The sequence below is a fragment of the Ictidomys tridecemlineatus genome, chromosome 11 (genome assembly GCF_052094955.1).
Source record: "Ictidomys tridecemlineatus isolate mIctTri1 chromosome 11, mIctTri1.hap1, whole genome shotgun sequence".
Taxonomy (NCBI): Eukaryota; Metazoa; Chordata; class Mammalia; order Rodentia; family Sciuridae; genus Ictidomys; species Ictidomys tridecemlineatus.
Window position 1 is genome coordinate 55,757,736 of NC_135487.1, and position 12,958 is coordinate 55,770,693.

At 39.0% G+C, this 12,958-nt stretch overlaps 1 protein-coding gene across 3 annotated transcripts in view; it reads right to left on the reverse strand.

Moving 5' to 3' along the window:
* Ptger3 (prostaglandin E receptor 3) overlaps positions 1–12,958 on the reverse strand; it is a 200,478-nt gene that overhangs the window by 48,238 nt on the left and 139,282 nt on the right. The gene's annotated exons all lie outside the window — the stretch shown is intronic.

Genomic DNA, 12,958 nt, shown 5'->3' on the forward strand with positions numbered 1-12,958 from the left:
AAGAAACAAGCATTAGCAGTAGCAGCAGCAGCATCTGGCTTGGGACCTTTTCTGCTGGCCCAGGACCATGACCTTGAACCTCATGTGAGATCACAGCCCTTTGATTCTGGCCTCGTGAAACACTGAGCATTGAATACAACTAACCCATCTTAGATTCCACTATAGAAACTGATGTTGTAAAGTTACGTTACTTTTAATTGATACGTTTGTGGGGAATTATTAGAAATCAATAGGAAACTAATACACTCTCCACCAGGGGAAGCTCATGAGCCTTAAATTCAACTGATATGCTTCTAATTCCTTTGTCCACTCACAGAGATCTGAAACCCCATCCAGGTTGTTATATCCCTTATAGAATTGTGATTCACTTTTTGGCCAAATTCTTCAAATGTCTTTTGCCTGTAAGAATTCCATCAAGATCATAAGAATTGAGGGGCTCTGTCACACTTATCGTATTCTTCCTGTAAGAGGGACACAACTCTTCTAGATAGTCAAATGATGTCCCATAGAACTCTGCTTGACTTTCATCACTTTGCTAACTATGCCCAGGCCATTTTCCTGCAAACAACCAATCCCAAACCTGGGTTTTCTACTTTTTTTAGTGACCAAAGATAATTTAAGATTCTCTTCAAAATCTTGAGCACTGAAATGATAATAATATAGTGCTACTGTCCTTCTTTATTCTCGAAACATTCCCAAATTCCCCTGCCTCATTCTTCTGAGGTTCCCTATGGTTAGGATTACTCTGAAACAACAGAATTTATATTCTGACATCATCACCACTCAGACTATCAAAAATATGCAATTCTCAATCAAATGCTTCTAAGTTCACCTGTACATTTATTCATTAAGCTTTTCTTTTAACAGTATAGTGATGATTAAACTATATGTGTGCATGCACATTCCAGGGAAGATATGAAAGATAAAATATGTCTTGTTCCAGAAGACTTTACGATCAAGTCGGAAATAAGATATAAATGAAAAATATGAAGAATTTGCTATAGAAGCCAGGCATGGTGGCACATGCCTATAATCCCAGCAGTTCAGGAGGCTAAGGCAGGAGGATTGCAAGTTTAAAGCCAACTTCAGCAACTTAGCAGGACTCTAAGTAACTTAGTCAGTCCCTGTATCAATATAAAAAATAAAAAGTGCTGATCCTGGACTTCCCATCCTCCAGAATCATGAACATTAGCTTGTTTAAAACCCAGTCTATCATACCTGCTTTTAGCAGCCTGAGCTTTCTGAGGCAGGCATATGACGACAAGGGAGAATGATTCTGGGGAGAATGAAGCCACCCTACCACAGCTCATCATCCCCTCCACCCCATACGATTCCACACAAAGCTATTCTCAACATTCCTTGAAAATGTTTGCAGTGGCCTTGTAACTGATCTCTCTGATATTTCTATTTCCTTATGCCCAGTACATGATATTTTAAAAATAAAAATCAAATAACATCAGTGCTCTTGTCAAACTTTCCAACAGCTTCCCATCTCACTTGCATTAAAGTCCAAGGTTCTTACTTAACACAGCTGACAAGGTCCTAGGTACATTTCCCCTCAGCTCTTCTGTGACTTTACTCCCTACCACTCTGTCCTGGACCCATCACCCTTTCCCCTCTCTTCTGTTTCTCAAATGCACTAAGCATGCTCCGTTTCCCAGCTTTCCGCTTGAAACACAGTCTCCCAGATATCCATCAGGTGCACTTCCTCATGCATTCAGGCCTCGCCTCTGTTCAAATATCATCTTATCACAAGAGGCTTTTTTGACCAATCTGTCAAAAACACAAGCCTTTTGTCCATCCAACATGGATCTCTGCATCCTTACTGCTAGAGTTTTCATCTTGACACTTGGACATCTTCTGTCTCTCTCACCTGTAGCAAAGGCCTCATGAGGACAGGAACTTTGTACCAGTCTCTATCCACATGCTCAGCACAGAGCCTGACAATGACTAGGGACTCTGCAATAAATATTGTTGAATTCATATTCAGTATTGTTGACTCACTCCACATGGGTATAAAGGGACTTCTTACTCTCTGTGTGAAGAACCCCTCCAAATTTCAACGGTGAGGACTTGAGACCATTTAAAAGGGAAAGAGTATTTACATGGCTTCTACTGCCACTTCATGTCTTATCTCATTTCCATTGGAATCCTACAGAAAGTATAATATAAAGGGTCTAAATGAAGAATTTAATAAACATACTCTGTCCTGGCACTTTTCACACATGACATGTTATAGATTTTAAATGTGTTAGCTTTGGATTATAGTCTACTTTGATCTCCAAGTTTTTTTGCTGATCGTTTTGCATGTGGCTGATTGTAATTGATATGATTCTTTAATCCAATCTAGATGTGTGTATGTGTTCACCTATTGATGATGTTCTGTTTTGAAAGGAAGAAGGCTCAGGTTTCTAAGACCATAGTTCCTGACAGTTTTTAGGGACTGGGAAATGACTTGACTTCCATTCAGGTAAATTCTAGGTTCCAAAATGATAGACTTTGCTTATTGCTCTTGTCGAAACTTATTTTCTAACAAAGTACCTAAGTAACTTCTCTCTGTATTTAAAACTTCCAACTCTGTATCTTCTTTTTAGTGCATGAATAACTACAAAGCAGATTTAAAAAGAAAAAAAACTGTTTTACATGTGGGCTGGCTGATTTATATTAGCTATCATTATCTAGCTGGGTGGTTACACTATTTCATAATATTCTAAAACTCATACTCAAACACAAACTATAGGCCAGAATGTAAACAAGAGCACAGAAATATTTTCTTTCTCCTATGATGTTTGGATGTAAGATTCTATTTGGAACTCTCTGAGTAACTCAGAATAAGGGTGGGGGAAAGGCAGCTTCCTATGGGTTTAATCTTGACTGGAAAGCAATGAAGCAAACACACTTTCTATTTTTGTGTTGGTGTTAATCAAAGCATGCAAAGCTGTGGGTGTTGACTATTTGAAAAATCAGCAGAACTGCACTATGTACAGTGGCCAACATTACCCTGGTCTTTCTCCAAGCTGTGTTTCCGGGAGACAAGGAAGAGCCCTTGGAGCAGTGATAGCAAACATGGCTGTGCTGCAAGAGGAACACGTGATAGGGCCACAAGGAGAGGACATCTGTGTTGATCTTTATCCAGCACTCTACCCCAGGGCTGCTGCAAATTGTGGAGCATGTTGTTCATAGTACCAGGGTACAGCAGGCAGTGGAAAGGGAAGGTGAATTTCTAAGGAAGAAGGATTTATTTCCTCTTTGTACAAACTTAATGGTAAAACAACTGCACTGTTATATCCTATACCCCCAATCACTTTCCATCCAGAAGAAAAAATTTCTAACAACAAATTGTACATTTATACAACGGACAAATCAAGGCCTAGTTTCTTACCATACAATAGCATGGGTCTTTTTAGCATCTGAGATGAATTTTAAAAAGCCTGTAATGGAAGCAGAGAGTGGAAAGATGAGGGTGAAAAGGAACACAATCGCTGCCATGTTGGATGGATATGTCTAGATATCTAATAAATACATAGCAATGAGGACTACCACTAATAAAGTTATTTTGTATATTGGAAATTTGCTAAGGGGGTAGATTATCCAATGATCTGCACATAGTAGACTGTCGAGAGAAAGAATTGTTGAATGGACCTGAATTGAAGTGATACAACATGGAAACTCCAAATGAAGTTTCTGAAAGAGATGAAGAGTTTATGCGTGTGAACATACAACTTCAGTTAAATAAGTCAAACAGAAAAGGGCAGAAGCAGCGTTTGGGAAGGAAGGACAGGAAAAGAGGATGATATTAAATAAACACACACATACATGCTGCAGAAGTTTGGTAAAAAATAAAGTATTTGAGAACTTCCGGGTTTATACGGTATCAAAGTTTTTCCTCTTTTTCATGACACCTTGCCTGAGATCAACACTGCTGACCTACAATAACAACATGAAATTAACGCCCCCAATCTGAATCCAGTGCCAGACCATCAAAGAATCTCCATTAAATGTTGCGCTCCATTTTTTTTTGTTGTGCTCCATTTTATTGGTTTATTCTTTATTATGTTATGTTAATGGTAAATATAATTGTTTTATGTATCAGAACCACACTGCGTTCTGTCAAATAACAACAAAAAAGAATGATTTTGCATTTCAAATTTCTTCTAAAACTTATACATAAACATTAATAAGGCTCACATTCAGAGAAAATTAAATGGCAAAAAGAAAAACAAAATATAAATCATTACACAACCTGACATTCTATCAGTGTTTGAGCTAGATCTCCGTTCTAGTCTAGTGTTTAATTCTTTAATTCTTTTCATAGTTTGTACCCCATGATTTTCTTCTTGCAGTGATAATGTGGGAAGTAGTTTATGATTATGACATCTCGGTAAAACTTTAAGCCAAGAAGGAAATGGTCAGATCATTCACTTCCTCTTGAAGGCCCTGCATGTCTGTGAGGACTCCTTCCCAGGCACCTCCCCTTGGTTGGGTTTGCTTTCTTTATGGACAGGAGTCATTTCCCATTTTATTTAATATTATTCTCTTTTCCTGTTCTTACTTCCCAAATGCTGCTCCTGCCCTTTTCTGTTTGACTTATTTAACTGAAGTTGCATGTTCACACGCATAAATTCTTCATCTCTTTCAGAAACTTCATTTGAGGTTTTCACGTTGTACCATTTCAATTCAGCTCCATCCAACAATTCTTTCTCGACAGTCTTTTGTGTGCAGATCATGGGACAAGGTCCTGGGGGGACATAGAGCTGAAGGAAACGTAGACCCTCAACTCAGTGTGAGCCAACCCAGCTGCCGAAACAATAACTGCTATTTCCTCAACACTAGCTTTGTGTCAGGACTCTAAGTGTATTTTATCTTTTGGCTTACTTGTAACAACCCTGTGACATGAATATCCTTATTATCATTTTACCAGTAAAAAAACATTGAGGTTTACAGAGGTTAAGTGGTCTTCTTAAGATAAGAAAGCCAGTAAGTGGTAGATTTGAAATTTGAAATGACTCCTTAAATCAATCTGCTATACTCAACAAACCGGTGGAGGATGATAAGTGAAGTAGACATACAACTATAACACAAAATATTGGTCCATTAACACATGCCACAGTCTTCCTTGAGTACTGTTCCTCCCAAACTCCCTCTATATGTTATCTTGGTAGATGCCACAGTCTTGCACTCAACGGAGGGCATCATCTAATCTAACCCTACCTGGTCTATTACTCTGTCTTATCAGTTTTAGCACTGAAATACCTTTCCTTGCCGACACTGCTTTCTTTTTGATGCCACAGCTTGTTCTCACACAGCTCATTCTGACCTGTTTTTCTCTGAGAAACTGGTTTTGGTCATGCTTCCACTAAAAATAATTTAATTTGCTCTTCATAGGACAAAGCCCAAACTCCTTCATCTTGCAAAGAAAGCTCTTCAAGACCTGGCTTCTGTTTTTCTGGTGGTATAATCTCTACAATTACTTGCAAGGGATCGTTATACACCCACAGGGGTATTTGTTTTGTTTTGTTCCTTCAGTACCTTCAACACAGTAATCTCTCTTATTTTCTTCCAGTCTACTCGCATTCTATCCTCTCTGAAAGCCCCTTCTTTGCCACAGTGACTTCTACTTATCTTGCAAAACCCAGCTCTACCTTCTCCAGGCGGGCCTTTCTTGTCTGACTCCCTTCCTGGATATATTAATTAGCATTTCTTTGGATTTCGGGAACAATCTGCAGTCATACCATCAATAAAACTTACCTGTTCCATGATAACTATCAGTGCTTTGTCTGGCTCTAGCGCTAGAGCTTCTAGCAGATAGGGATGTCATGTATCACACAGGCACTCAATTCGTGAACCTTTCATGAAAAAATAAATGAATTCCCATATTATTTCTATTTGATTTCAGAATGTGTTTCCTGAATTCTTATTTGATATTACACACACTCACCCACAAACTGGAGATACCACCCCCAGACCTACAGTTAAACATTAATGAAGCAGCCAGAAACACTTCAGTGGATTTCAAAGGCTTAGTGCTCCTAGAACTGTTCTTTCTCATTCCCCGCTATTCTTTGCAGAGGTTTTCTCTCTGTCACACTAATTGATACAAATGAATCTGAAGAATAAATCAGAAAAGAAAAAAGCCCCTCCAGTTTTAAAATACAAGTACATTGGGTGATGTCTGCTACTGCTATGGGTATGGAAACCCATCCAGAACCATATTATTTTCTTGTGGCTTTAGACAAGATGCCCTCCAGGCTGGGACTGTGTTCTTGATACAGTCTGCTTGTTTTAGAGCTTGCAGACTTGCATAGCATTCGTTCTCTCCAATAACAACAATCATAAAAATAGCATGGACCTTCTTACAACCTTACTCACGGCACAAGTGAAGGAGCGATTCCAGAATTACGCCAATGTAAGATCATCAAAAGAGATCTCAAAAGGTCTTAACAGATGGTTAGCAAATGCTTTATATAATATGGAGAAACATGTAAATGAGACACATGCCGTGAGTCTCAGGAAAACAGACTTTGAAATGGTACTTAAAAGTGGGACTGCCACTGGAAACACAATCTTTTTTTTATAAAATTTCTCAGCTGAGAATAGAAAATCCACACTCAAACAGAGTCAAAACTGAAAGGACTTCCCAGGCAAGCAATTTATTTCTTTATAATTATCCATGACTAAGTATTTTGGAGGACATACTGTGCAATATTTAGTACGAAATCCACAGAGGAGAGTTGGTTAAATGTGGAGTATCAAGGGGAACAAAAGGCTTTGCAAGAAGACAGACCTGCATTTTGATCCCTGTTCTACTGGGAATTGGGTAGTAGCTGTTGCTTTGCGGCAACAGCTCTCTGCACCAGAGTTTCCTCATCTGTAAAATATTAATAATAACCCTACATCACAGGTTTGTTCTGAGATTTAAACAAGAGTATGTATTCAAAGAGTGCCTGATACAGAAAGAAGGTTAGTAGATGGTGATTGCCACCTGATGACATTTGTTAACACACCTGGCATCAGGTGTGATCAATGCCAAATGAGAAGTCTACAGAGAAAAACTGTTACAAATGAAAGTGTACCTATAATGTCATTTACATGTATAAATTGTGCTAGCCCTTCAGGGATAAATATCTGTGTCCCCATATTCCTTCATAAATTATAACTTCATTGAGAATAGTAATTTTTCTTAGTTCAACTTTGTATCTCCCTAGCAGATAATACTATAGCACATCCACAGCAGAACCTAAAATACATGTTAAATAATATTTTATCTATGGGCTCTCTGTGGTTATATGATTGGCTCCTGGAAAGCAGAAATGATGTCTTACTTTAAAAGAAAAAAAAAAAGTTCCGTTAAAATTCAATACAAGTTAGATCTGCGTAAACAAAGAGCAAAACTTCTCAAATTGGATCTAGTTTATCAGCTCCAAAGATCCAAAGCTTCCTGTATCATTGTTCTTCTCATGTAGTATGCTATGATTGTGTAGCTTGAGGGTAGGAATTGATGATTTGCCCATTATGTGCCAAGTACCCTTGGTTACCAAACTTAATTTTCATAATGATCCACATGAGGTAGACTGGTATCCCATGGAACAGATGAGGAAGCTGAGGCTCAGGGAGGCTGACTATTTTAATGTTATGCAGCTAATCGGGAGGACTGGTAGAACAGCTAGCTGTTTATTCCTACAGCCCCACAACACTCTGCTTTTGTTTCAGAACAGGACCGTGGTGGGAAAATACTACACATGCATTTTTCCTGATGATTTCTGATGAGGGCACACCACCTAACTTTCCCTCAAATCTGCCTTATCTAGTAGGTGACAAGACTACAGAAAGAAACCTTACTTGGATTAGGATCCAGCCTCCTAAAGTTTACATGTTGTGAAATGCCTTTCACAGGACTAAGAAGTCTTCCCTGAAGAGTCAGGATTTTCTCGTGAATGGATAAGATTTTATTACATGAAATGTTAAAATAAGTCAGGAAAAAATTCCTTTAAAAACTACTGCCAAGATGAAATTCTCCAAATGGTTCAGTCAAAGTACATTTGCTGCTAGAAAAAAAAAAAAAAGCAACAGAGAACGTCCACTTGTTCGTAGCTTTCCTGATATTTTAATTATATCTCCTACATCCTCCAAACACCATTTAACATTTTCTTAAGCCCAACAATTTCACTCTTTAAAAAATTTAATCTATATATAACAGCAAAATTAATGATCATCTTTTGCCTTACTCAAAAATGAAATTACAAATGCTGAGAAGCACATTTTGCTTTTGGGCCGAATGGAGAATGATGTTTTGAAGGGCCTGAGGAATTTAATTTTCTTTTGTGATAATCATGAACTTAACTCCATTAACTAGCAAATGTCCTTTTAGCCCATTAGTCTGCTAGAAAACTACGTTTAATTCCCAGCTTCCTATATGACCTTGAATGGCTTGACACATTTCAGAACACTTTGAGCATCTAATAGAAAGGATATCTGGTTATTTTCCTCCGATTTTGAAGGCAAACTCATTTTATTTCCCTCAAAAATGTGTCACATAGTTTTTTGATTCATGGAAGAAAATTAGAATGACAGTTCTTATGAGATTTCTATCAATCCTCACCATCAGGGAAAGGTATATTTAGGTTATTATGTGTTTCTTGAAAGTTCTCCCCTAAATCCCACCCATCCCTGGCCCAGAAATGTTAATCCTTTCAACAGAACTATGAGGTAGATGTTATTTAATTCCATTTTATAGATGACAGAACTAAAACTCAAGGATTTAAGTACTGTGCCCCAGATCACACAACTGCGAAGCGGCAGAGGAAGAATTACATTGCTTTATTTGACACAGAATCTAGTCTTTTCACCTATAATATGACCCTTGACCCTCTAGTCTTTTCACCTATAATATGACCCTTGACCCTCTATCCTTAATTTTCTCTAAGAAGTTTTCTACATTCTACCCTTGCACCACTAGCAAGAGAATAGAATTTCAACAAAGAAATGGCAAGAGACATGAACAAATGATATATAAGTCCCAATGTTAACTCATCATTTTTTATTTTCTCACAACTGCTTGACAATAGATAATCCACCCTCTTTGTGTATCAGGCACTCTGGATATCAGTAAGACAAAGTCATTAGCTGGTCATGAATAGCAACTCAAACAAACCAAGGTTAAAGTGGTTAGTATCCTACAGCCTGGAGGAATCTTGTCTCATGAAGGAAGAGGGGTCCCAGCAGCTAAGTGGTTGCCCATTATTTAGTGCCTTGGAGAAGTGGTCACTCCTCACTCTACAACTGCAAAATCATTCACACAAAACCCAGGGTAAGCACTGATGAAATCAACATCACTTGTAAACCAGGAAGGCAGAAGCAGAGCTAAAATTTGAACTCAGGTGTCACAATGATGTTTTTAGAATGCTTGGCTCCGTCCATGCAGGGATTTCTTAAAAACAAGTTTTTGTTTCACAGAAACAAAGCATAGCATTCATATGGGAGGAAATATGGAGAACAAGAAGGGAACCCTCCAGGTCCGGTGTAATTTCAGATCCAGCAATGTGAAGTCAAGTTGTCACGATGACCCTTGTTTTGTCTGTACCTCTTGCCACACACAAGAACGACAGTTGCAAAGCTCAGGGGAAGGTGATCGCAGAGGCAGTTTTCACAGTGGACAACCAGCATACTAGATCAAGGGACCCAAAGAAAACCTTTTCACAGATCACTGCCAGTCTGTGAAAATGTCTGAGTGGGAGTGCGAGTTGGAAGAGCCACCATGTGTGCCTGCCGGCTGTTCAGTTAAGACTCTAGCGGCTCTTTCTGGGTTAAACTGCCCTTGGCAGAGAAATGGCAACCTCCCTAAAATTTCTAGAGTGAAATATATTCTTTGGGAAATGATGAAGATAGTGAGATGCAGGTTTTCTCTTTTTTAATGTCATAACTAAATTATGAATTGACAATTATGGAATTATATCCCCTCAAAAGATGCTGATGTCTTAATCTCCAGTACCTATGAACCTTATTTAGAAATATTGTCTGCAATGAATGAGTCATTATGATGGGACCTAATCCAAGACCTTATGTGTCCTTATGAAAAAAATGGGGAAAATTTGGGCACAGATGGATATGTAAAAAGAGGAAGATGATATGAAGATACTGGGAGAATCTCTGGGAATGCCAGCAAATGAGAGCAGAAGCAAAGAGAGGCATAAAACAGAATGTGTCTCATGGTCCTCAGCAGGGACCAACCATGATGACACCTTTGTCTTGGAAGTCTGGCCTCCAGAACTGTGAGAAGATGCATATTTGTTGTTTGCATCTCTCAGTTTGTGGTAATTTGTTATGGCAGCCCTAGGAAGCCAACATAGTCTTCTATGTCAATTTTTTTTAAAAAAAAATTTGTTTTTGTTTTGTTTTGCTTTTAGAAATTCTTGAAGTTCCAAAGTCTGGGAACCTTCACAGTGAATGACCTTAAGGTCCTGTCCAACTCCAAGGTTTTATGATGTTGCTTTTTTTTTTTTTTTTTTTTTTTACTGTGCAATCTCTCTTTCCAAGTTTTCTGTTTAGTCACCAGTGTTCCTCCAGGACTAGCCCTTCCTGATTCTCCTCCTGACGGCAGAGTATAAACAGGAACACCAGTTAGCTGTCTTAGAGTTAAAGCTCAGAAGACATCTCATCATAGGGTCTGGAATTCTAAACCAGGATGGGAATTTTTTTCCTCTAGTCTAAGTAGGAGAAAAACTCTAGACACTAATGGTAAGAATGTAAGGATCAGATGCCCATCTTCCCATGAATCTGATGAGGGCTGGTGCTGGCAGAAGTTTAGAGGTGGGTACCTGAGGTCTGGGGACATCTTCTTTTTCTATTTAGTTCATCAAACAGCCTCACTACTCATTGCCTTTTTCTTTCCCCTCTCAGGCAAGCTATATGAGACAGGGATGGGACAGTGATACGCTCTATCAAAGCATACTTGGGTACCCTCATAAGTGCTGCATTTCCATTGCTGAGGTGGATTTGAAGGCTTCTTTAGATTGAAGGAAATTTAACTGGGAATTCATCCTCTCATTTATTCATTCATGAATTTTTCTTAATGAATAGTAACAAAGAGGAGACCCAGGAGCATTAATCCCTGCTGTGTATTAGACTCACAAAATGACTGTAATGATAATGACCACAAAAGTGTTAAGAATTTTGCTCTTATTTTGTAGATGAGAATGCTTAGGCTCAAATAACTGAGCTTGTTCAAGGCGAATGCAGCAGCTGGACCTCAGATCTTCATTAGTCCCACCTCTCTGCTCTGTTGACTATATCAAGCCACCTGTTGAACAACTCACCGAACTGTCATATACTATAACATTAGATGTGCCTCTAACTCAGGAGCTCAATTCTCTCAGGCTTCTTTGCCTCCAGCCAGTGTCCATCACCTGACAAAAAAATCTAATTAAAACTAACCCACTGCAGGAAGACTTCTGGTTTCTGTCTTTACTTAATCAATCCTTTAGCATTTGGATCTGAAATTGTACAGTATCTGTTCATTTGTTAGTTTTACATTTGAGATACTGTGCTGTCACTGATCAAAATGTGTGTGTTTGATTTTTATCTCCATGAATAATCACCATCTCTTCAAAGGAAATCGCTGCATCTCCTAGTGTCTCATTCTAATACAGCTGCCAAGAAGCTGTACAACCTTGGTTATATTGCTGAATCTAGTTGGGCCTTTGTGTCCTCACAGAAAGGAGGGGTAGTACAAGATGCTGCCTATAACTGTTTCTTGTTCTGAAAATGAGTGTTTTGTGTTTCCCAAGCATCCCAGTACTTGCTGGCTCTGGGAAATGCCCATTTGAGGCTTGTTGCACAGCTGCTCATGGGGAAGAACACTGAACCAAGCTGACTTCTCCCATGTTCTCTGCTGAGAATCATAGACTAGCACCACAGATCATGGTCGTGGGCAACCCACACTGATGCCCATCTTAGTTTTATGTTTCTCCTCTTTCCCTTTCACTTGGCCTAGAGCCAAACATAGAGCATCAGACCAAGACAGCAGATTCTTTTCCACATCCTCCTCATTTTTACAAGACATCAGTCCCTCTTCCTAAAATACTCTCACATATCCTGTCCATTGCTGGACTCCTACTCTTGCTTAATCTTCACTTCTTCTACCATGCCTCTGCAATGTGATGAGCTGTGTTAGAAAGAGAAAACCAGATGTTATGGGAACATGCGATACACAAAATTCACTCCAGGAATAGGAGAAGGCTTCTAGGAGGAAATAGCACCCAGGCTGAGTTTCAGAGGGTAAACAAAATTGATCAGCCTTGTATGAGGAAAATTTTATTCCAGAGGATAGAGAAACTGCATGTGAGAAGATGCAGAGGCATGGATCACTACTGTGCTTTGGAGCAATTGCAAAGAGTCCCAAGTGATTAAAGGGTAGGAGGAGGTAAGTATAGGCCAGAATGTATATGGCTTTCATGCTTCTGTTTGAGTTTGACCCTGTAAGAAATGGGAAGCTCCTTCAGAGCCTTAGGGGGGAAACTAACAGGACCAGATCTGGGTTTCATACCAGCAGTAGTATGAAGGATAAGTTGCAGAGGATTGGAGTGAAAATAGAACAGGTTTTGTGAGGTTAGTGCAATGACCCCCATGAAAAATGCTAAGGATCAGAACTAAGGGATGGAAACAAAAAGCTGATGAGAAGGAGATAAAGTTGAAAAAATAACTTAGAGGAGAAAATAGATATAAGTTTGCACCAATTGCCCTAAGGGTGTAATTGAGACATTTCAAGATTTCACTGGACTTTCCAGATGCAGTGAATGCAAAAATATAAAGTTTGAGTATGCAGAAAGAGATCTTTGAGTCCTTAGGACTTGAGGATGCCTCATCCACTCTTCAGTGCCAGAAGTCTCTCCTGTAGCAGTGAACCCAGGACAGCAAAAATAACCTAAATTCACAATTTCTCCTTTATTTTCTTTAGCATGTT